This window comes from Passer domesticus, chromosome 9 (assembly GCF_036417665.1).
Source record: "Passer domesticus isolate bPasDom1 chromosome 9, bPasDom1.hap1, whole genome shotgun sequence".
Classification (NCBI taxonomy): domain Eukaryota; kingdom Metazoa; phylum Chordata; class Aves; order Passeriformes; family Passeridae; genus Passer; species Passer domesticus.
Genome location: NC_087482.1, coordinates 38,729,295 through 38,751,012, shown reverse-complemented (window position 1 = coordinate 38,751,012; position 21,718 = coordinate 38,729,295). Strand labels below are relative to the sequence as shown.

Below are 21,718 nucleotides of genomic sequence, written 5' to 3'. Positions count from 1 at the left end.
AGATTAGAATTTGCAGTTTGTTTTCACCAGTGTTGAATAAAATTCAGGATTGTTTGTTGGTGGTGTTTTTTTCTTGGTTTTAAAACTTTGTGACATATTTAAGCAGATTTTCTGATGTGCTGCTTTACTGAAGTGTCTGCTTTCTCAGCATATATTTCAGTACAGTGTTTTCACAGTATCATGAGCATGTGCTTGGCACAACAAAACTGTCTTAAATTTTTATCTTTTCTTGTCGACCTTAAAAGACGAAATGTTTTTGAATATTTTTTAAAAAGATGAGTCAACAAGAGACAACTCACATAAAAGGAGTGTATTTTCATGAGGGTGTGATGGGCACATCATTCCACACAGCATCCCTTGATTTGGATGGATTTTCATCTGCAAATGGCAGTGAAATTGTCCATATAAAAGTCTGATGGTCTTTGCTTTTACTAATGATATGGTCTCCTTAACAATTAATGACAGTAAAACATGCCAGGAAGGGAAAAGTGTGATCATTAAGAAAGAAAGCGATCCTGTGACGGCAAAACACTTCAGCTGTACTAGGAAAGGGAATTGCTCCCACTGTGTTTGCTTTTGTGAACAAAATGAGTGGTCAGGATGTTTCTCAGGATCAAGTGCATATAGGAGGAGCAGCCACTACTGGATTCTCAACTGCTTAATCCTAGAAGACAGGAGTACACACTGTAAAAGGGACATATCTGGGGTACCTTTGCAGACAAATGTCTCAAGGGACCTGTTGCTGTGCAGTGTCACAAAGGGCTGACAAAATGTGTAACAGCAGGGGAATTGATGCTGTCACTTCAGCACAGAGTGGTTCTTGGGATTAGACAAGGGACTTTGCTGTATGGGAAATACAGACACTGAGACATAATGCACAGCAGTGGCATCAAAAGGCAGTCTTGGTGTTCTATTGGCATTCAGTAGTAATGACACTTGGTACCACATTCATGGGTTGGTGACAACGTCTTCCATGTGACTTTACAGGATAAATTATGACAACTGGAGTATTGGTCATTATTTGTGGAAGTGTTCATTAATACAGCAATAGGAATGTCTTGAACTAATTGTTAGTAGTAGTGGTCCCAGCAAATACATCCAACATGTTCTTTAGTATGTAAAATAAAGTTCAAGGTTTGGGCCTGAGCTCAGCATCTCTGATGGCTCAAAGTGCTGGACTAACAGTAATGTTCAGCAACTTCATTCCCCTACAGTGGACATACACAAAAGTAGCTGTGTGAGAGCTTTTTTTGGATATCAAACAAAACTCTCAACAAAGCAAAGACCCATTGAAAACTTGGCTTTCTGCTGTAAGACCCTGTCTTCACCAAAAAAATCTCAGTCCAACTGAACGAAAGCAAGGCATGAAAGCAAGGAATGAAAGCATGCTTTTTTTCCTTTAGGAAAAGGATGGAAGGAGAAATATTTAATGGCAGAAGCTGATGATGGTGCTGGATGTGCTGCTCTGGAAGGAGCTGCTGCTACAGAGAGCCCTGTGTGACTCCAATAATGAACTGAGGGAGCTCCAACATCCGTGTCTGTGCCAGGGAATTCAACAGGGACATCACTGCCTGCACGGAAGCACAGACTGATAGTCTCACTATTGCTACACAGAACTAAAAATTAAGGCAAGATGAGAGCAAAATGGAAGGTATCATCCCCACTCTTGTCTCCAGCAAGGTCTAAACCAGATACGCGGGGCAGCAGCACGAGCACAGCACACACTGTAACATCAGTTTCTCCACTTGTAACGGTGTGAGCCACTCGCACTGCCAAGGGAAGTGTCCACACAATTAGTGAAAATTCACAATTAGTGCAGCTTTTCCCCGCGGGCTCCCCTCGGGCACGGCTGGCCCTGAGCGCGGCGCTCCCGCAGTCCCCTCACCCCCGGGAGGGCTGGCACCTGCGGGGCGCCACCGCGGCCGAGCCTCCGCTCGCCTCACGATCCTCCTGTGCCCGCCACAAGCGGGGATATCGGCGATAGGCACAAAAACCGGCGATAAGCACAAAAATCGGCAGCAGCCGCCAAGCCACCATCCCAGCCTGCCCTGACAGCGCGCTGATCCCGCCTCCCGGCCGTGCGCCGCCACAGGCGGGGCCGCGCACGCGTGTCACAGCGGGACTGTAAGTCTCCATTTTGTGTTAATTTCACCCCTTCTCCCTGTCCCCGCTGCGGATCCTCCTGTTCCAGCGGCAGGAGCGGGCTGCGGGGAGCCCGAGGGCAGCGCTGCCCCGCTCCCTGAGGCGCTGCCGCGCCCTCCGCCCGCCGCCCCCTCACGGCCCCACCGTCCTGCTGTCCCTCCCCTCCGCCTGCTGAAATACCCTCGTGGGGGGGTTTCGCGCTAATTGAGATTGTTTTATTTGCCCCTCGTGGCGGTGCTGCGGCCCCTCGGTGAGCGGCAGAAATAGAGTGTGTTACAGCAGATCCATGAATTCCCGTGCTCAGCAGAACGCAACACAGTCATTGCCAGCACGTGCTTGGATCACTGAGGCTGAGCAGTCGCTGAAGTTTGAATTTCTGTGTAAGGCAGTAACGCTTAAAACCATTTCTGAAACCTTACGTGCTTTATCGAAGTGGTCGATCAAGTGCTTTTATACCAGTTCTTAAGTGATTTTAGCTGAACATGGGCAGGCTGCATGACTATACCGTACTCTAGATAAAGGTAACTATGTTTTTCTGAGGATACCATGTGTCCAAGGAATAGATTCATATTGCAGATTCCTAGTAAACCATTTCAGAAATTAATCAAGATTAAGGACAAGAAAAAGCCCCGCTTCCTACCCCCTCCCTAGAATAGTCCTCTTGTTCTTGGCTGTAGGATGGAACCTAAAATGTGAGCTCAGATTTTCAGCTAAAAGTTTTAAGACAAAAAATTATTTTAGGTTTAAATTTTTTATGGGGTGTGTAGTGTAATTAAAAATCTTACATGATATCATAATCTTAAAAGGAGGAAAATACAAAATTCAGTTCAAAGAGCAATTGCACAATATGGCCACCTGTAAGCAGTTTTTAAAGTATTTAATTTTTGAATGTCGGATGTTAGTGATTCAGATAAGACATTACAGAACATGTGCTGAAATGTTGATTTTAAATTGAATCACTGAAATGTCTAATGGAAAAATGGCATAAAATATTTTGTCTTTTTTCTCAGGACAGGATGTCTCATCTCAAATAAATAGCAGGTCCCCATATTTCATAACCTACATTCACATTTCCTTTCAAATGCACTTTTAGACATTCTGAATAATTTCAAGTCTTTGAACGACAGGAGAGTACTTTTCCTATCTTTAAAAGTTACATTCTGTGTGCTGAAAAATTCAAGCTTAGGTGGAGCTGGCACCTCACCCATGCCCATGGAAACCCTCTGTGGGACAAGGAGACAGAACCAACAAAACCACTGAGCTGTGCACAGAAACCAGGCAGACAGCTCACGCTTGGATCACGCTGGAGTTTGGTTGAAGTTGGAAAAAGCAGCCTACACCCCCCTGTTACCAGTGCAAGCAGCACTGGGCTAAGGCTGGTTAAAATGAGAAAGCTGTGGAGGGAGCCAGGTTGTGGCAGTTCTGTGTTCCCCTTGGCATGCCTTTTGCAGCTGCAGTGTGCCTGGAGCCCTGGGCTTTGTGGTTTTTGGAACCCTAACCCTAGGTGTGACCCTAACCCTAACCCTAGGCAGTGAAAGCAGCCTAGGGCTAAGGCTGGTCCCAAGGAAAAAGCTGTGGAGGAATCCATGTTTTGGCAGTTCTGTGTTCCTCTTGGGATGCCTTTTGCATCCCAGTGTGCCTGGAGCTCTGGGCTTTTTCAGAACCCTAACCCTAGGCGTAACCCTAACCCTAGGCGTAACCCTAACCCTAGGTGAGTGAGCAAAATTTCCGTGGGGTTGAGGCTGCTGCCGAGGAGAAAGGTGGGAAGGGACCCATATTATGGCAGTTCTATGTTCCCCTTGGCATGCCTTTTGGAGCTGCCATGTGCCTGGATCTCTGGCCTTTGTGGTTTTCAGAACCCTTACCCTAGGTGTAACTCTAACCCTAACCCTAGGCATAACCCTAGCGCTGGGCAGAGGAGTAAAAGCAGCCTTGGGCTAAGCTGGTTCCAAGGAAAAGCTGTGGAGGGAGCCTTGTTTTGGCAGTTATAGCCTGTAGACCACACTGCTTTTATCCTGTGTTTGGCTGAGAGCTGGGAAAAGCTGAGTTTGGTTTACTTGTCAATTTCAGCACTTACTATGAAACCTTTAGTTTATTTCTTTCAGCTTGATTTTCCTTTTTTTTTTTTTTTCCTTGTGAGACATTTCGTCAGAGGTGCTGCTAGTTTCATTCAATGGGAATTGTTACTTTTTCAAGTATAACACTTCTAATGCAAGTTCTAATTCAATCTCTTCAAAATGTGCTATTATAATAATGCTAATTTAATTGGTATTGTAGTTTTGAGAAAACTTAGAAGAAATAAGGCAGCAATATATGAAAGCTGTGGAGCATACTGTTTTCATTCACTTATTTATTAAACATTTAACCCATTTTTCAGATGCTTTTATTCAGCTTATAATTTTGTTTTCTTTGTTATGGCTTTTGTCTCAATCTTAGAGTGCAATGAGAAGAATATGTTACACAGAGCCTGTAGTTATAGTAATATATTTTAGTTTGACAGCCTTTGAACTGTGTGTTTGCAGTTTCCATTGACTTTGCTAGTGACCAAGTTGCTAGTTACATGTTGGGAAAATTGGAGGATGTAGAGATACTAGTGGAAACAATGGGTCAACTCATGTAACTTAACACTGAACATGGGATTATCCACTTGTCTTGCATATTACAACTGTGTATATACTTTATAGGATTTGCCTTTTTATAGTTACAATGTATAATCCTCTCATTCGTTTTGTCATCTGTCACATGAAGCCTTCTGTGAATTTGCAGAAAATTGAATTACTCAGTTTTATACATGTCAGTCATTCTTTCTTCTCCAGAATCTGCAGATTAAATTATGTCAATTACATTTATTTATATTATAATTTTGCCTATTTCTGCAAAGGTTAAAAATATTGTCACTTTCCAACTTTGTCAGCTGATTTGTGTATAGAATGTCTTTAGTGTGTAAATAAACAGCTTCAGACAAATTGGCCATGCTTACTACAGAGGGCCAAATGTTGATATATTAAGTCTCCAAGAAAAGTGTTGTTGACTTCTGTAGCTCAGATCCTAGCAGGAGAATGATTATGAAATGCAAATTGATTACTTTCAGATATTTTGGTGCTGTGTAGGCAATGTTTTATTTTGTGCATCAATCGAAGTTGATCCAGTTGATCCAGTATCATCCATGTTTTCTCCTTATTAAAATAATATCTCAAGTGTCTTTTTTGTCTTCCCATAGATATTTTATCACTTAGATTTAAGTTATTCTTACAGGGCTACATAGTTTTGTTGCTTTGTTATTTCCATAAGCTCTAGGGGGAGATGGACGCTTTAAAGAAAGTCTTAATAAATTACATTCATTCTTCTTGTCTTTCTCAACTCCACCAGTAATTTATCAAATAAAACTCTCAGACATGTTTGGTGCAATGTGTTCCTTGTGCATCCTTGCAGTTTATAACTCATGTTTTCCAAGTGCAGTGTTCAAATGCATTTGCAATTTTGGGGTTTTTTTTGCTTGTTTGGCTTTTATTTATTTATTTCTTTTTAAGGCCTTTTTAAGGCCTAACCAAATCTTTTTTTGTTTTGTTTGCTGATAAAATGCCTGCTGGGTTCCTTTGGGTACCAGGGAGGGAAATATTGTCCCTAAAGCTACAGGATAATTCTGAGTATCCATGGTAAACAGTCAATGTCAGATTTGAAGCCTTTCACTTTTGCATGCAAGTTTTTGTAGTGAAGGAGTTACCTCTCCACATAATAATGTGTACACAAACTACGGATAAAATTGGGTTGTATGGGGAAAGCAGCTTCATAATCAGCATTTAAAAAGCTTTACTGGTAAAAAGGGAACTTGCTTTAGTTGAATATGATTCCTGTTGGAAAGGTTGGATCTGGCCCTGATTGTGCCTAACCCAGCACCCTCAGTGTCCCTGCAGTGCCACTGGGGACTGTGCAATTAGATTTCACTTGTGCTCTCTGTGACTCAGCTGTTGAAAGCGTTTCTGCAGAAGCCCTTAATTAACATTAGTTCCTCCTCCCTTCCCTTAAATTCCAAGAAAGTCTGCTAACTGATTTCCTACATGGAACAGACTGGAAAATTGTTGAAAGAGCTCTCCTCCACCAGTGCTGGATGGTGAGGGGAAATCCCAAGCTGTAAAAAGCCCCAAAGTGGAGGTTCCTAAATCTGTAATCCCCGAGGGGGATGTGTCAGGGTGGGAGGAATGAGGGTACCTGCAGAGGGGAGCAGGTGTGTGCACAGGTCCCTGCAGGTTGTTACAATAACAGGGAAGAATTTTTCAAATTTAGAGAGCACTTCTGAAGGCCTGCTCCTCTTGGAAATGGAGTGGCTATTCTAGTAACAAACTTGAAAAATTATAAGGAGGTCTTGGGAAAAAAAGCTGGTTTTAATCTTTTGGACAATACTAAAGAAAATGTCCTAATTGTGAGATTTAAATAAACTTTTTTATTTTGTTCAGACTGTGTGCTTCTCCTCTCATCAGTTTGCACCGCAATACTGAATATTCCCAGTGTAGCTCATCAGATTTGCATTGTAACACATAACAACAGCTGCATTTTTCTGCTTCACATTTGTAGCTATTCCAAAGTACAGAATTTCTCTATTGGCACTGCAGTGATGCCTGTTACTTTATCAAAATAATGCTCTGTCTTACTGCATTAGGAGCCAAAATCATTTGTATCAATTCTTCTGAATATAAAGGTTTTTTAGCATTAATGTTTGCAGAGATTTAGCAAGGTCTTAAGTCAGTAAAAATCGGATGTTCTGGTAGGTGTTGGCCTTGGCAGGTATTTTGTTGTGCAGAAGTCATTGCATACTGACTTGTTGGAATACTTTATATATGTCATTTAATTTGCGTTCAAAGTTATTTCTGAAATGTTAAAGAATAAGGCTTTAAATTGGCGTAGTGCTGATGGGTGGCACTAATTATGCATATTATTGATCCTGTTCAGTGTTATTATGCAAATACTGAAAATTAAGTACCTTCTAAACTGTTTTGCTGGATTTGTGCATGAGTCTTAACTGAGAACTAAGAGATAATGAAGGCCTGTTAGAAAGCAGTAGGTAACACATGAGGCTCAAATTTGCATTTAGCTGGCATTAGGAATGAACATCAGTGTTCTGTTAGTGAAAACAAAATAATGATTCCTTAAACTGGTAGGAAGTAAAGTGTTTCATAGGGACTTTGGATTTTGAAATAGCTTTTAAATAGAATTAATGCAGTGATGTTTTTCTAGATGGTCACTAAAATAAAAAGGTGCTTGATTTTGTTGTTTTCTGTTGTCACTACTTTGCCTGTTTTGATGCTTTGTCTACCTTTTGCTACCTTCCTGATACTTCCCTTTCAAAAAGAAAAAAAAGAAAAAAAAAAGGAAAAATCATTAACTTTGTGTACTTTATCCATGGTCTTTTTGGCATTTTTATGAATCAAAACCAATAGCTTCATTACTTGCTTGTTTAATATAGAGTAGCAGAGCAACCTAGCTGACAGTCTTTAGATCCCTCTGTGAAAGGACTTTGAAATTGCACTTGCAGAGAAATGCATGTCCCCATTTTATTTCTTGTGATGTGACATCTAATGATTTCAGGCTTTCAGTCTCTTTTTAGTGCATGTTGTGTTATTAAATATTTAAGAATTATATGGTTGTGATGAATGCTATTTTAGAAGAGCAGAATTTGGTTCATTGCAGGGAAATTTTCAGGCGATATTTGTTTTTAAAACATTCAATATTAAGACCCAGGACTTCAGCTTCCATTACTCTGCAAGCCTTTATAGGAGTTGGATTTAAGCTGCAGGGATGTTATTATTTGGGGAAGTGTTGATTGTCAAACTTCTGTGCCTGCTTGTGTGTTGCTGCAGACTATTGTCAACTAAAGTGTTCAGCTATCATTGTAGACTGGTGTAAGACTGGTTATTTGCCTATTAAAAACTGTAGCAAAATATTTATATTATAAACATAAGAAGTTTTTATAAGTGTCCCTATCATGAGTTGTCCTACTAAGGACTGAATTGGAAAAGGAGAATACAGAGAATATTGGCAGTCCCACTGTAGCAATGACTGTTCTGTGGGGACAGTCAATAGTTGTGGGGTGGGAATAGTTACTTGTCTGCAACTTTGTAATCAGGATTAGTGTTGGAAGCTCTATGAGACGATTTGAAACAGGAAAGAGGTACTTGGATATTGAAACTAAACAGTGCAAAGAATCTTACTCAGGATACAATTTGAGGTACTTAAAGGTTAGACAAAGCAGTTCATTTTAGTGTAGATATTTTGATAGGAGTAGTCAAATAAATGAAAATTACTTAATTACTTTCTCAGGAAAACAAGTTTTTTTAAAGGTGTTTGTCTAAAGATGTAGAAAATTGCTTAAAAATTTGAAAGGAAAATATGAAAAAGTTCTATTCCGTTTGGCAGCTGTTTTTCCTTTATTTTTCTAGTATAATGTTAGTTTTTGGTCATGTGTGAGCATTCATTGTATATTGAAAATAGGAATACGAAGGCAGCATTAGTAAGGATAAAATCATTCTACATTATTTCTTAAATGTTTTATAGTTATTATTACACATTGTAACAATTTCCGTTGTGTACTGAGACTGGATGATGCAGTTATCAATAATATTTGCCAATATTGTAAGGAGCCACCCACTGCACTCGGTGTGATTTATTTCCAGTTGCCAGGGCCTCTGTAACTCTGTTTGCAAGGTCAGAATGCTTCACACTGACAGACTGTGCAAGTGTCTGTACACAGTGATCAGCTCCCTTCTCAGCTTCCTGATAAGCTGAATAAATTAAACTCCTTAATAGGAAAAGATGAGGATATCAGATAGCTGTTGCAGACAAGCTGTAAAATTCTCTGTGAGTAAAGGAGAGAGAAGAAGACCAGAATAGTGTGGCAGAAGAGAAATGTGGTTGTTGCCATAATCTGAAAGGGTTGGCTGCAGCAGTTGCAGAGAGTGAATCAGTGACACACAAATGGAGGAATGCTGTTCTGGAAAGCTGTGTTGTTCATGATCCCACCTCAACATGTGTTAGCTCTCAGCAAAGCTGGTTTTCAGAATGCTGTTCTCTTGCTTATTGTCCCAGAGGCCATGTCAAATAGTACCAGGTTTGCTCACAGTGATCTGAGTGAGGGTAAGGGGACCAAATTATTTAGAAACACATTTGACTCACCTTGCTGCTCATAAGAATTACAAGGGTAGTACAGGTTCTACAAGAAAACAGCCAATATAGAAAATTCATTTGTGACCCATGAATACTTAAAAATTCATATAGTTAATAGTATTTACTTTACGTTTCCTTTCCAGCTATTCTAAGTAGTTTATTAAACTGAACATCTCTTTGTAAATGCTAAGAAGTGAAGCTTTAAAAGCAACCAGGCCAGGAGTAATTTGGAGTGGTGCTGTTAGATAAAGTGCATTGTTTGACAAAGCTATGTTGTCATATTGCATCCTCCAACTGGGCAAATAATTAATGAAGATCTCTGTCCTGCTCACTGTTGCTTTTCCTCAAAAGTACCAAAGCCAAACTTCAGCTTTTAAAGTGTCTTTGTTTCGTTAGATTTTACTCTCATGCTGTCTTTTCCAGCTTGGGCAGAATCCTCTTGTTGCTCTTGGCATGGAAGTTCTAATTTGATGGAGGTAGGACATTGTGAACCTAAACAGGGCTTTCAGCTCCCCATGCTAATTATTTTAATTTCATCAGGCACAAGTAATAGAACCACTTGCAGTGACCTGCTTTGGGGCTTTTATGAAGTATAAGGTTTAACTCCTGATGGAAGATCTGTCCTTCCACAAAGGAAGGTGCTGCCAGGTGGTTCAGCTAAGGCTCATTTGTGTATATTTCTGAGAACTTCTGCTCTTTGTAACTAGAGGTTTTTCACTAGTCAGCACTGCTTGTCAGGTTATTTATGCTGCAGATCTTGATATTTTTTAGTCATTTAGCTCTGAAAAATCTAAGATGATCAATGTAACTGAGAAGCTTTAAGCAGCCACTGCATGCTAGGTGATCAAGGAGATAACTACAGGCCACTCCCACAAAACCCGATTTTTAAAATATTTGTGTAAATTACTTTTTTTTTTCCTTTTGATGTCAAGTCTTCATCTTAACTGAGACAGAAATGTGCATAACTGGCAGAAAGGACTTTTCTGTCTAGAGCTGAGTTATGCACCTGAGCCTGATATTGAGGGAGTAGAATTTCAGAGGAATCGTTTCTGAATCTGAGACTCTTAGGGATATTTAAAAGAATATTTAAAGATGGTTTTATTTTGGTAAAATATTGTCTTTTTCTTTCCTTAAGTAGTTTTGTCATCTTTGTGTTACTACAAGGAACCTGAGACAGACTAACATTGTGCAAATCAGATTAAAATTATCTGTGCTGTTTCAAAGGTCAGGCACACTCAGTGAATTTGCTTTCAAATTATTTTGTTTATTCTGTGTACGTATGCATCTTGAGCTCTATAAAGGTCAGCAGAGGAGATTCATTTTGGAATTTAAAATAAGTTGGGTTTTTACTGCTGGTAGCCCTGGTTAGTTTCATTTGAACTGATGAAAATTGTTTTCCTTTGTTGGTTTTGTTCTGCTGTCAGATTTATTTTTCTTGTGAAACTTGTTTGTAACTATGAAGTTTATTTGAAAATAAGACAGTGTTAGTAATGCATTTTTAAAAACATTTTATGTGATCTTAAAAAATAAGTACTGTAAGTACTGTTTGTACAAATTAAATAGAAGTCTAACTTGGTGTTTGGTTTCTTGGCTTCTTTAATTCATCTGGTAGACGAACTGTTTTCTCAACTAGAAGAATATATTTTAAGGGTATACAATGTTTAACTGTCTCTTGCCACAAATGGTTTAATAAAATAGGCATGGTGATGCAATTCCTGTAGAATTTATAAGAGTTCTGCTATTAATGTTCAGGCTGAATAATATAACCACAAAAGGATTCGTGTGTGTGTTGTGAAGTGTAACTAATTGCAGTTTTCGGTCACAGAAACAGTGACAATTAGTAAGGGCTTCTATTAAATACAAAAGGAACTGCATTGCAAAAGCCTAATTTTCATCCTAAAAAAGGCTGTTATATAAACGCCCTTGCATTCCAGTTCTGTCTCTAGAATGGTTGAAATATTTGGGGTTGTTTGACACACACAAAGAAAAAACTTAATACTTGTAGGAATGAAGAAATTTTCAAAACAATAATAATGATTTTCACTAAAAAGTGAGTATATTTTTCAAAGTTTACATTCACTTGAAAAGTCTTGAGCTGTTTGACCAAATCAGATTTTCCTGTCAAGAGCATTCTGACATTTTCTGTTCTGACTTAAGGAGGTGAAATCTGAATGAGGCAGAACATGCTGATTGAATGAACATAGTACTAAAACTTAACAAAATTCTGTGTTTTAATGCACATTTTACTGGAAAGAAGGACAAATTTTGCAGTTATATGAGAGGTTAAGAAAATTGTTCTGAGTCTTTTTATGTGTAGAAGAATGTAAATCTCATGTGGGCAGTTCTGTCTCATGTGGGCAGTTGTGGTGCTTTCAGAAGTAAGTAATTGATGTTGTTGTAAGCAGAGCACTCATCTACCTTCCCAAAGATTGGTTCAGTGTGTGTTTAACTTGCAGTTGCTTCAGTCTGTGTGGATGTAATCAAGCTTGTTCATTAGGAGCAACACACTGGGTTTTTTTCAGTTTATGAAAAAAAAACTTTAAAAACGTGCTTTAGTAAGTTGGGTATTTGCCCAGGCTGCTTGGCTATAGTTTCATAGGGCAAACGTTGACTGCTGGGTGCCTCATTTGAAGGACACAGAAGATGGTGGGGCCTCAACTGGGTGCCTTTGCTTGTGGAGGTTTTTCCAAGATGCTGCTCCTGCTTTGAGGCTCTTCTTTTTCTTGCCTGCTTCTTACTAATTAGTCTAATTTGTGAGCTTCCCTCCACTGATTCATTATTTTTGGTAGCAGGCACTGTCATTTCTCTTTACTTAAGTGTTTTCAATGAAAAAGTTTTCTGTGTCAGCCGTTCCTCAGTTTTGCTGTTTGAATTCTAGTCCATTAATTAAGTTCAGTGTTTTATAGCTGTTGTGAGATGTAGCCTTCCCAGTGCTGCAACTGGAGCTGTAGCTGTTAGGCTGTGACAGTGTAATTTAAGAAAAATTTTAAAAAATTAAAATTGGAAGTTTTTGGACATTTGAATTAAAACTTAAAATAGATTTTATAACAAAAACCCCCAAACCCCAAACATTGTGTATACTTGACTTACTTGGAAAAATTTCTGTTAATTGTTACCCTGTTTTTCACTTTCCCAGGTGCCAGGGAAAAAAAAAAAGCCTTCTAGTTTTGCGATATTAACACTTTTCATGTCATGTTAATTCTGATGCATGGCTGGTTTTTAGAAGACTTGCTTAGCTGGGATAAAGGCCCAGTGTGATGGATGCTGTGATGGCACATCTCTGAGAGGAGAGCTTGAGAGTACAGACTGAGTATCAGGATCTGAGTGCAGGGGAATAGAGAAGAACAGAGAGGTAGAAATGGTGGAAATACTGTTTTTTAGAGGAAGATTAACAACACTTAATTTTGGGAGTGATATGTAAGGGCTGGTATTGCACATAATCAGGATTCTGGCTTATAAAAATACTTTGGAGGCTACTTGGAGATTCTAAAATTACTTTATTGTTTTCTTCCAGAACTGTGTTGTGATATAGAGCCACATTCATGTTCATATACTTACATGTAATAAAACATTTGTACCAGTGGAGATGTTTTAAACTTTGAAATACAAAACAAACTCTCTTGAACAAAAGTTTGGGGTTGGTAGTAGATTCTGAGGTATTAGGTAGTAAGCATCCTTAAGATGCTTACCTTAAGTAAGATAAATTTGGAATCCTAGAATTAGGAATACTTAGTCTTTGAACTTTTTTTGTTATTATTTGGTACTGGGACCAGAACAGTGGCTTTCTGTCTATGGAAATTTGGTGTATGCTGTGACTGCAGTTGTGGGCACTGCATAATCATGTACTTTGCTGCCTTTGCACGTTTATTTGACTGCCATTAGGAAGGTTATAATGGCTATTTCTCTTGCAGTGTAGGAGTTACTTCCTAGATAGAATTCTCTAATGGATGGTCTCAAACTGGTGTAGCTTTATCTGAATATATATATGTATTAATTTTGATATAGTGTATTGAATCTCTTTGCTGCCATGTTGTGGTGAATTGCTTCGGTTCCCTTGGGTGCTTCTCATTTATGCTGTGTGTGCAATGCAGGTGATTCTGGGAGCATTCTGGGACTCTTCCTTTCAGCTTCCTGTGAATATGGACTGTAAACAATGGAAACTCAATGTGAGCACAGCTGATGTTTTCTGAAATGCAAAGCCCACAAGTGCCTCGCTGTTCCTGCAGTTGTGTGTGCACCTGGGATGGCAAACATCAGAGGCTGCTCTTCTCTTCTGGCGACAGCACCGCTGCTTTTGTGCCTGGAAACTCCTGAGGCTGAAAAGTTGTGGCTGGATTCTTCCTCTGAGCATTATTCATTCTGTCCACATATATCACGTGTTTCTCTTGTTATCTGCTTAGGGTTCCATGCTGAAAATTGGTTGAATTAGTTATGCATTTGTTGAGTTCCCTTTTCTTTTAGAGAATGTGTACCATGTCTTCAGGAAGTTTGAAGAAAAAAACTGGAGAATGCAAAGGATTAAGTATTGTCGGTGTTGATGAAAAACATAAGTCAGAAAAAAATTGATAGCATTGTTTAAATAACTTCTCATAAATGTGTAAGATTCTCATTAGTTCAACATCAGAAGTCTAATGAATATTAATGAATGAGATCAAAGACATTTAGAAATCAAAGCAAGTAAACAACAATTATTTTTAAGAATTATATAAGTTTTTAACTGCACAAAAATATGAATCATCTTAATGGTATGGCTCCATGATAAGTTTTTCTTGAAAGAATTTTTCCTGAAAATTTTTGTGTAGAACTAGAAAGGCAAGTGTGTAACATAAACCAGAAAAATAGATACATCAAAACCTGAAATATATAAAATGTCTTCATTATGCTGTATTGAAATACCTAAATTAAACTGTGGAGTCTTACAGGCTGGGAATTTTTTACTTGGCCTGAGTCCATGATTTGAGCTTGACTCAGACTGTCAACATAAATTGGTAAATATTGAGAAGGAAATTACTTTTGGATGTCTCAGACCTTTACTGTTTCCTTCTACATTTCTGGTACTTTTGGACTAAATGTATCCGTGCTGAAACATATACATAGTGTAATTCTGTTAAAAAAGATGAGTTCACACATCATTTAATACATACAAGATTTTGATCATCAAATATCAGAGTATGACCAGAACTATCTTCATCTCATTATCTGCTTTTCCAAATCTTATCTAGAACCAGCATGTGGTGTGACCTGTATACCACAGTTATTTAATCTTTGAACAGTACATGCTTGTAATATAGCATGGGGTATTCCAGCATCACAGCATGGCGTGAGTAAATCTTCCAAGACTGAGGGAAATAATTGGAACAATGTATTAAATATTACTTTTCATTTATCTTTACATTTTTACTATCATTAATTTAATAATTCTTTTATTTCACTAAAAATAAAAAGTTAATTTTTATATGAGATGGTATCTAAAAATCAAAATAATAGGTGCAGGCATGAATTAAGGCTTTTTTTTTTTTCCTTACTGCAATTAAAGAAAACATTTTATATGTGTATAATTTTCTTTAAAAGTCTGTGATGGTTTTAATGCATTTAATTCACAAAGGCCATAATGGTGCTATAATTCTGAAGGCCCCTTTCCCCCGGTGCAACACGGAGAGTGTTGTTCTCATAAAGCACCCGCTGGCTCTGGGCAATAGTGACATTATTTGACAGTTTGTGATTCCTCCGAACTTTAATGGCAAGGAGGATCCTTCAAATACTGTCAGAGAAACAGTTTCATTTTGAACTTGGATATAAAGCTAATGGTATCTAACAGCTTTTAGTGTCACTGAATCAAATTCCTCAAGTAGAAAGAAGGGGTGACATTCTGTTTTAAAGTGACCGTATGTTTGACCCAGTTTGGCGATGGTGGTGTCATCACAATTGTATCTTGCTGCTGTAGGCTCTTGCAGCCTGACAGGCGGAACAAGTTGCTTTAGCTCACAGGGCTCATCTGTCACACTGAGCAGCTTGCAGGTTTCTGTTATCTGAATGAAATGTGGAGAGAGGACTTCTCCCTGCTCCCCGCCCATCAGCATAGTCAGCAACCTGCTCACACCCCATTCATATGAAATGCTACAAGAAGAAAGAATTAAAAAACCATTTCCAGAGATGCAAATGTAAGCCACATTTAGTAATTAAATGAGATGTGGTTCAAAAATAATAATTAAAAAAAACATGTCCAGGAACTAGATGGAGAGTTAATTTCCAAAGAAGAATTGCAATTTCCTTATCTGAAATGAGAGATAGAAAATTTTAATTTAATTTATATTTAAGACCCAAAACTAAGAACAGTTTTATAATTCGGTAGGGCAGTGACAGGCATCTCTTTTTTCATCATGAGCACTTACTTAGCATTTGAAGAGTTCAAACCTTTATCGAGATTTTATTGCATTTCCCAAAATAGTGCATCTAGAATTTTGTACCTTAGGCAAAATCTTGCTATAATCTCTACACTCTTTGTAGTTCTGTGATAGGAGCAATATTCAGGCCCTGAGTTTGTGCTGGTTGCGCTTTGAAGTTCATACGTGACTGACTTGGCTGCTTTATTGTTGCAATGACCAATTTTAACTTGTTTTGAGAATATTGGCAAAATGTGCACAAACCATAATGCTTAGTAAATGCTGATTAGTGATTTTTCCTATGTTAAGCATAGGAAGAAATTTTTCTAGCCTGTTATGTGTAGTTTAAAAAATGTTTTTACTAGAGTAAAATTTCCAAATAAAACTTCAGCCAGTAACAACTACCAAGTGGTTTCTGTTTGTTATAATAATAATGATTGTGGCAGTCCACAAGCAAAATGATTCACGTGTGACACATGTCAGGAATGCCTTCTGTTATTCAAAAATGAGATAGATTATAGTTGGGGAGAAACTGTTAATAATGTTTTATTCAGAGTGATGCTGTACAACATTATTCAAAAGGAATACACCAGTTGGTATTTTCATCATGGAAATGATGAGCTGAATCAGCCCAATCTAATGAAAAATAGGACTATGGAATGTATGTTGTATGTATGAATTAGGAAGATATTTATATCTTTGGATTTCGCAGCTTCAGTGGAATGGAAAGGGTCGTTCTGTGATCGATGGATTTGTGGTGAATTGCACAAGATCTGAGAAAATGAGGATTGCATTTATCACATCTAAGGGGAATGTCAAAGTGTGTGACTGCCCATAACCCCATCAGTGGTAAAATGATGACAATGTGCCTTTGGGAGATACCAATCAATATGAATGTTGTAAAGCTCAACAAAGCCTGATGCCATTCTATCTGATGAGCTCTGGGGGTGGCTTAGAGAGCCACAGAAAGAAAAAAAACAAAGAAAAACATCAGGTTTGTACCCAAGACCTGCTTGGAAAAAAATTGAAATAAGTCTCATGAAAATGAAATGAGACATAATGTTCTAGGTCTGAAAAATTAGATAAAGATGTTCAGCTGAATTTTGTTCACCTGATCATTATAGACAGCATGTACACACTATATAATCATTGGGAGCATGACACAGAACCAGAATGAGTGTGTAATGAACTTTCCAGAGTGCAGTTAGTTGGGAAAACCAGTAGTTCGTGGCCTCCTTAAAAAAAAGAAAAAAGAAAAAGAAGAAAGAAGTTGATGATAATTCATTCAGAAAACTCACTGGTTTGCTCAACAGAAATAAATCCTATGATTTCTGACCAGAATAAATCATTGGCAATGTCACAGATGAAGAATATCCAAAACAAGCTCAGAAGTAAAATGTAAGTGAGCAGGAACATTTTAAACAGAAAGCTGCTGCTTCTGTCACAAAACCTGTAACATATAAAGGCTGAAATATATTTCGTATATATTGTTTTTCTTTTCCCAGTAAGAACTCTAAAACCTGAATCAGATTTTCTGTGGACAAGAGTGAGGGATTTCTGAGGGAATAACCCAAATGCATGCTGATAGAAACATGCATATATAATGTATATAGGCACACTTAAAATCTCTCTAAGTATTTTCAGCAGTGGTGAAGACAAAAGCACCTGAAATCTGTGCTGCTATTTCCTAACTCTGAAGTTCCTAGCTAAAGGATATGCAGCTTTGTTCCTTGACTTGACCTGTTTTTGTTGGAATGGGTATTTTACTCCTTATGTAGCCAGCTCTTGCTAGTCTAAATAATTTAAAGAATCATTATAATTTAGGTGCAATTATGAAATTAAAAGAAGGAAGAGGGTAGAAGTGGGAGTTTTTTTGGGAGCAGTGATAAGGTGCAGACAAGAAATAATTCTTCATCAATTTTTCCAGGAAAACTGAAGGAAAGTCTCAAACAACTTTGGTTTTGCAGAAATTTATGTTTCTTTTTGTGCTAAAGTTAGATAAAAATTGTACCTAGGGTTATGAGGTAGAGACTAGTAGTTGTAAAGATCAGAAGAGATCACTGCAGTTCTTCCTTTGAGCTCCTGTTGGGGAATGCAAATTCTCTCATTTCCCTCGATGGAGGCTGGTAACGTGCTCGGCTGAAGTGGATCTGCTGGAAAGCTTCTCTTCGTTTGAAGAGACTGAGAGGGATTCAGTGCCCACTTCCTTTGGCAGTTAGTTCTACCTGTTTGTTAATCATCTTCCAGATTAAACTTGGGGTTGTACAAGTTGATCTCTCTGCGTTGAGTTGTCTCACTGACATGCAGGGCAGTCCCTTTTTAACTTCTGTGGCAAATTGGCATTGGCCAAAATTGCTTCAGCCTTGGCTCCCCTGTCCATGTACAGGACTGTGGATGAGTTCAGTGTTAGTGACCAAACAACAGGTCATTAAAGCAGTAGAGGGAAACAACATCTGTTTGTACAGCCTTTTTCCATACAATAGTAGCAGTACAAAATAAACATGATTATTAAATGTATAGGCCAAACATTTATGATCCCTTTGTAGTTTCAAATTACAGAAAAAGGATACTCTAAAGGTAAGTGTATTTCTTACATTGCAGTGACAAGCATTGCCTTACACCCTTTGTGCTGCATTCACAGATCTGCATGCAGAGATTGAAGATAAAGCTGACAGGACAACTTCTTTAGCCACCTGGCTTTGCTATCAGACAAAAGGGGTGAGTGACAGAGGGAAAATGTAAAGAAAGTTGATATGCTGAGGGTCTCCAAATCTTAGAGAATAAGTGCTGACTTCTGCTTTGTTCACAGTGGTTAAGTTGTGCTGTTGTAGTTATGTTTGCAAAGATTAATGCCAGTGTATTTAAAAATAAATGCACTGGTCCTGCGTCTGCTCCCTTGATTAATAATGCCAGGTGGGAAAAACAAGAAAATTGAAAGTGACTTTTTAATGGTTCTTCTGAATTTGCATGAGGCTTGCTTATGTAGTAGTGTGCATCAAGGATTTCTGTGGAAAGCAGGAAATTAAGATAGATAAGGTTGCATAACTATGGATTTTCACTGTGTATTGAGTGGATAAATACCTAAAGTTTAGGTAGCAGAGCATAATAGTTATCTGTGTTTATAATATCACAATAACTTTAGTCTTTTAAAATAATTCAGCATTCTGTACTTGCTCATAAACACATGACATAATTGTTCTTTGATTAATAGCTAAAGTAGAAATAGGGTGCTTTTTTTGCTAAAAAGGGACTGGATATTACATCAGGCAGCCTGACAAAGATCCGTTTTCATCAATAAGCTATTTTGATGAGATTCGGGTATCCCATAAACTTATATTTGTTTCAGCAATTTCAACTTTTCATTTTTTCACTTCATCTTCACCTTTTTCTGTTGTCACATTCAGAAAGTTGAACTGGGATAATTAAAGCAGCCTTGAACATAAAAGGAAGATGTAGAAATTCAAGACAGTCACATTATGCAGTGAAATTTAAATTGATATGATTTTGTGCCATTGTAAATTGTAAATCACTGTGATCAATTGTTTAAGGACCAGTTAAACACCAGATTTGTATAGCCCAGAAGAAGAAAATGTATGCTATGCTGTGGTGTGAGTTTACTTTATTTTTTCTGATCATGTTTGCCTTTTATGACATGGTACATGAATTTTTAATATATATAGGCAGTTGAGCTGTTAATCAGTAAAAAAACATATCAGAAGAAAGAGATTGGAGCAAGCAAATATTTCTAATAAATAAAAGTATTTTCAAAGGAAAATATTTAAGAGAAGCTAGAAAGTGGAGGTCTGTACGTGGCAGCAGAACTCTAGGTTAACAGCTGTTTGTACCTGTCTAATCTTCTTTTTATCTGAAATTATCGTGGTAACTGTGGTGTTGTCTGCCATAGGTGACCTTGAACCAAATAACCTCCTTATAATTATCTTTTATTTAGATAGATTTGGCTTCCATTTTGTACTCACACATGCACACACCCAGTTATTTCTCCTGTTCTTTATTTGGGAACAGGCTGAAAATGTCCGTTCGATCCCTCGCAATACCTGCGTCCTTTAGGTGGCACATCTGCACAGCTGCTGTCAGGTGGTCTTACCTACATTAATTGTCAGACTTGCTTTTCCTTGGAGAGATCCTGGCAGGAGGAAAATTCTCTGGAGAGGAGGTGGTGACTAGTTCTGCCCTCGTATGAGCACATTTCTCAGATCCTCTAGTCATGTAGATAGAAACTCACCACACCTTAGTTCTGAACTGGTGAATACGATCCAGCTCCGTCCTGAAGCTGCTGTCCCACCCCTTTAGCTCTGAGTTCAACTCAAGCTGCTATGATTTGCCCCTTGGCATTGGCTACTGATCTGGGTTCGATGTCAAATTAAGAGAATCGTGCAGCTTTTGTTCAGATTGAAGAGGCAGTTTAGGTCTGTCCTTTATGTGTTAGTGGGATGTTAAACACAGGGGCTGGGTGAGCAGAAAATGGCAGTGAAATGTCTGGACTGCAGAACCTTGTCCTTGGCTGTAATGGAATTGCACGTGGTGATCTCTGTGGCTCATTGAGAGCCTGATTGCTTTGCTTTTGAGCCCTGAGCAGCCCTGGTGAACTGAATCAATTTATCTTTTTGTGAGAACATGAGGCTTGAATTCCTGATTCTCTGGGCATGTTTGTGTTTGAGCTGATACTAGTCTGGCTCCAGACAGAGAAAACAGGAGCTCTGAAGGGACTTAGAGAAGAAAGGAATGAAGGGTCTTTCCTTCTGGAATTCTATGCTCAGTTCAAGTAATCAGCAGAGGAGTTAAGAATTATAACAGTTCTCTTTCTTGTTGGTCATTTCTATAATGTGGAATGTATATTTAGACTCGTTTAGCTTGGAAAGACCTTTAAGATAATTGAGTCCTGCCAAGCACTGCCACTAGACCATGTCCCTAAGTGCCACATCTGCACATTCTGTATTTGAATATAGGATGCTGGTGTACCTAGAATGTATGAAATATGGGACTTACTTATCATGTCATTGAGAATTAATTTTATGTACTGTCAGTTTTAAAATAGTCTCAGATTTTCCAGATGGAAGAAGAGTGAATAAAGGAAAAGAAAAAGAATAATAAAACCTTAATCACTGGCATATCACAATCTGGCAATAACAGTACTATTTATTAGGTGGAAAGATGGAAAAGTTCCATTTGCAAAGCAGCACACTATCTATTAACATTTTTTTACTGCTTGCATTGCAGTGGATCTAAATTTGATCAAGTATCTTTGTCATTGAGAGGCAATAAATGTTTCCCCACTAATTGTTTCTAATGCATTTCTTTTAATTTATTGTGGACATGAGAGTTGGAAACACTGAAAGTTGCTCAGATTTCATGAAAGAGCTGGAGCAATGTTGCCTTGAAATAAAACAGGAGTGTTGAGCTCCTACAGGAAGAAGTGTATTCCCTGAATGCATTTTTCCAAACCAGTTCTTTCATATGTCAGAGATTTTTAAAACAATTTTCTCTAGTATTTGTTTACTTGTAAGATAATTGACTTTAATATTTTTCTGGGACCATTGTATATCAGAGGCATCACAGGGTTATATAGATACACTTTGAAAATATAATTGCATTGACCAGCATCGATTTGATTTTTTAAAGTAAGTTACCTGAATTTGGAAGCACCTAACTTTGGAAACCTGCTATGTCCTGTAGAAAGAAGCATGGTAGCATGGGAGTGTGTAGTTAATGTGTCCTTTTTAAAGAGAATATTTGTAGTACCAGAATACCAATTACGTTATTGGCCCTGCAGAAGAACTGAAAGGTGATTGCCTGAATTAAGGTGACATTGGGCGTGATCAAATTTAAGTTCGCTCTTACCAAACACAATTGGTAAGCCCTTAGAATCTCCAAATAAATACTTGTGCTTTAAGGTCAGTCCAGACCTCATGGATTGCTTTTCCTTTCCCTGATAAAAGCAGATGCAAGCGTGCCAAATTGCTTTGCTCCGGCTTAACCCCAGCCCTGTTTGAATTCATAAATGCTACAAAAGGAAA

General features: G+C 38.2%; 1 protein-coding gene across 2 annotated transcripts in view; it reads left to right on the top strand.

The window, feature by feature from the left end:
* The first annotated feature begins 2,065 nt into the window (after positions 1-2,065).
* The window catches only part of FHIT (fragile histidine triad diadenosine triphosphatase), a 517,045-nt gene continuing 497,392 nt past the window's right edge, over positions 2,066-21,718 (top strand). Inside the window, exons 1-2 of one of the 2 annotated variants that reach the window (XM_064432894.1) lie at positions 2,066-2,124; positions 18,325-18,401. The gene's annotated coding sequence lies outside the window, so the exon portion shown is untranslated. The remainder of the gene's footprint in view (positions 2,125-18,324; positions 18,402-21,718) is intronic. The other variant, XM_064432897.1, reaches the window with a different exon arrangement.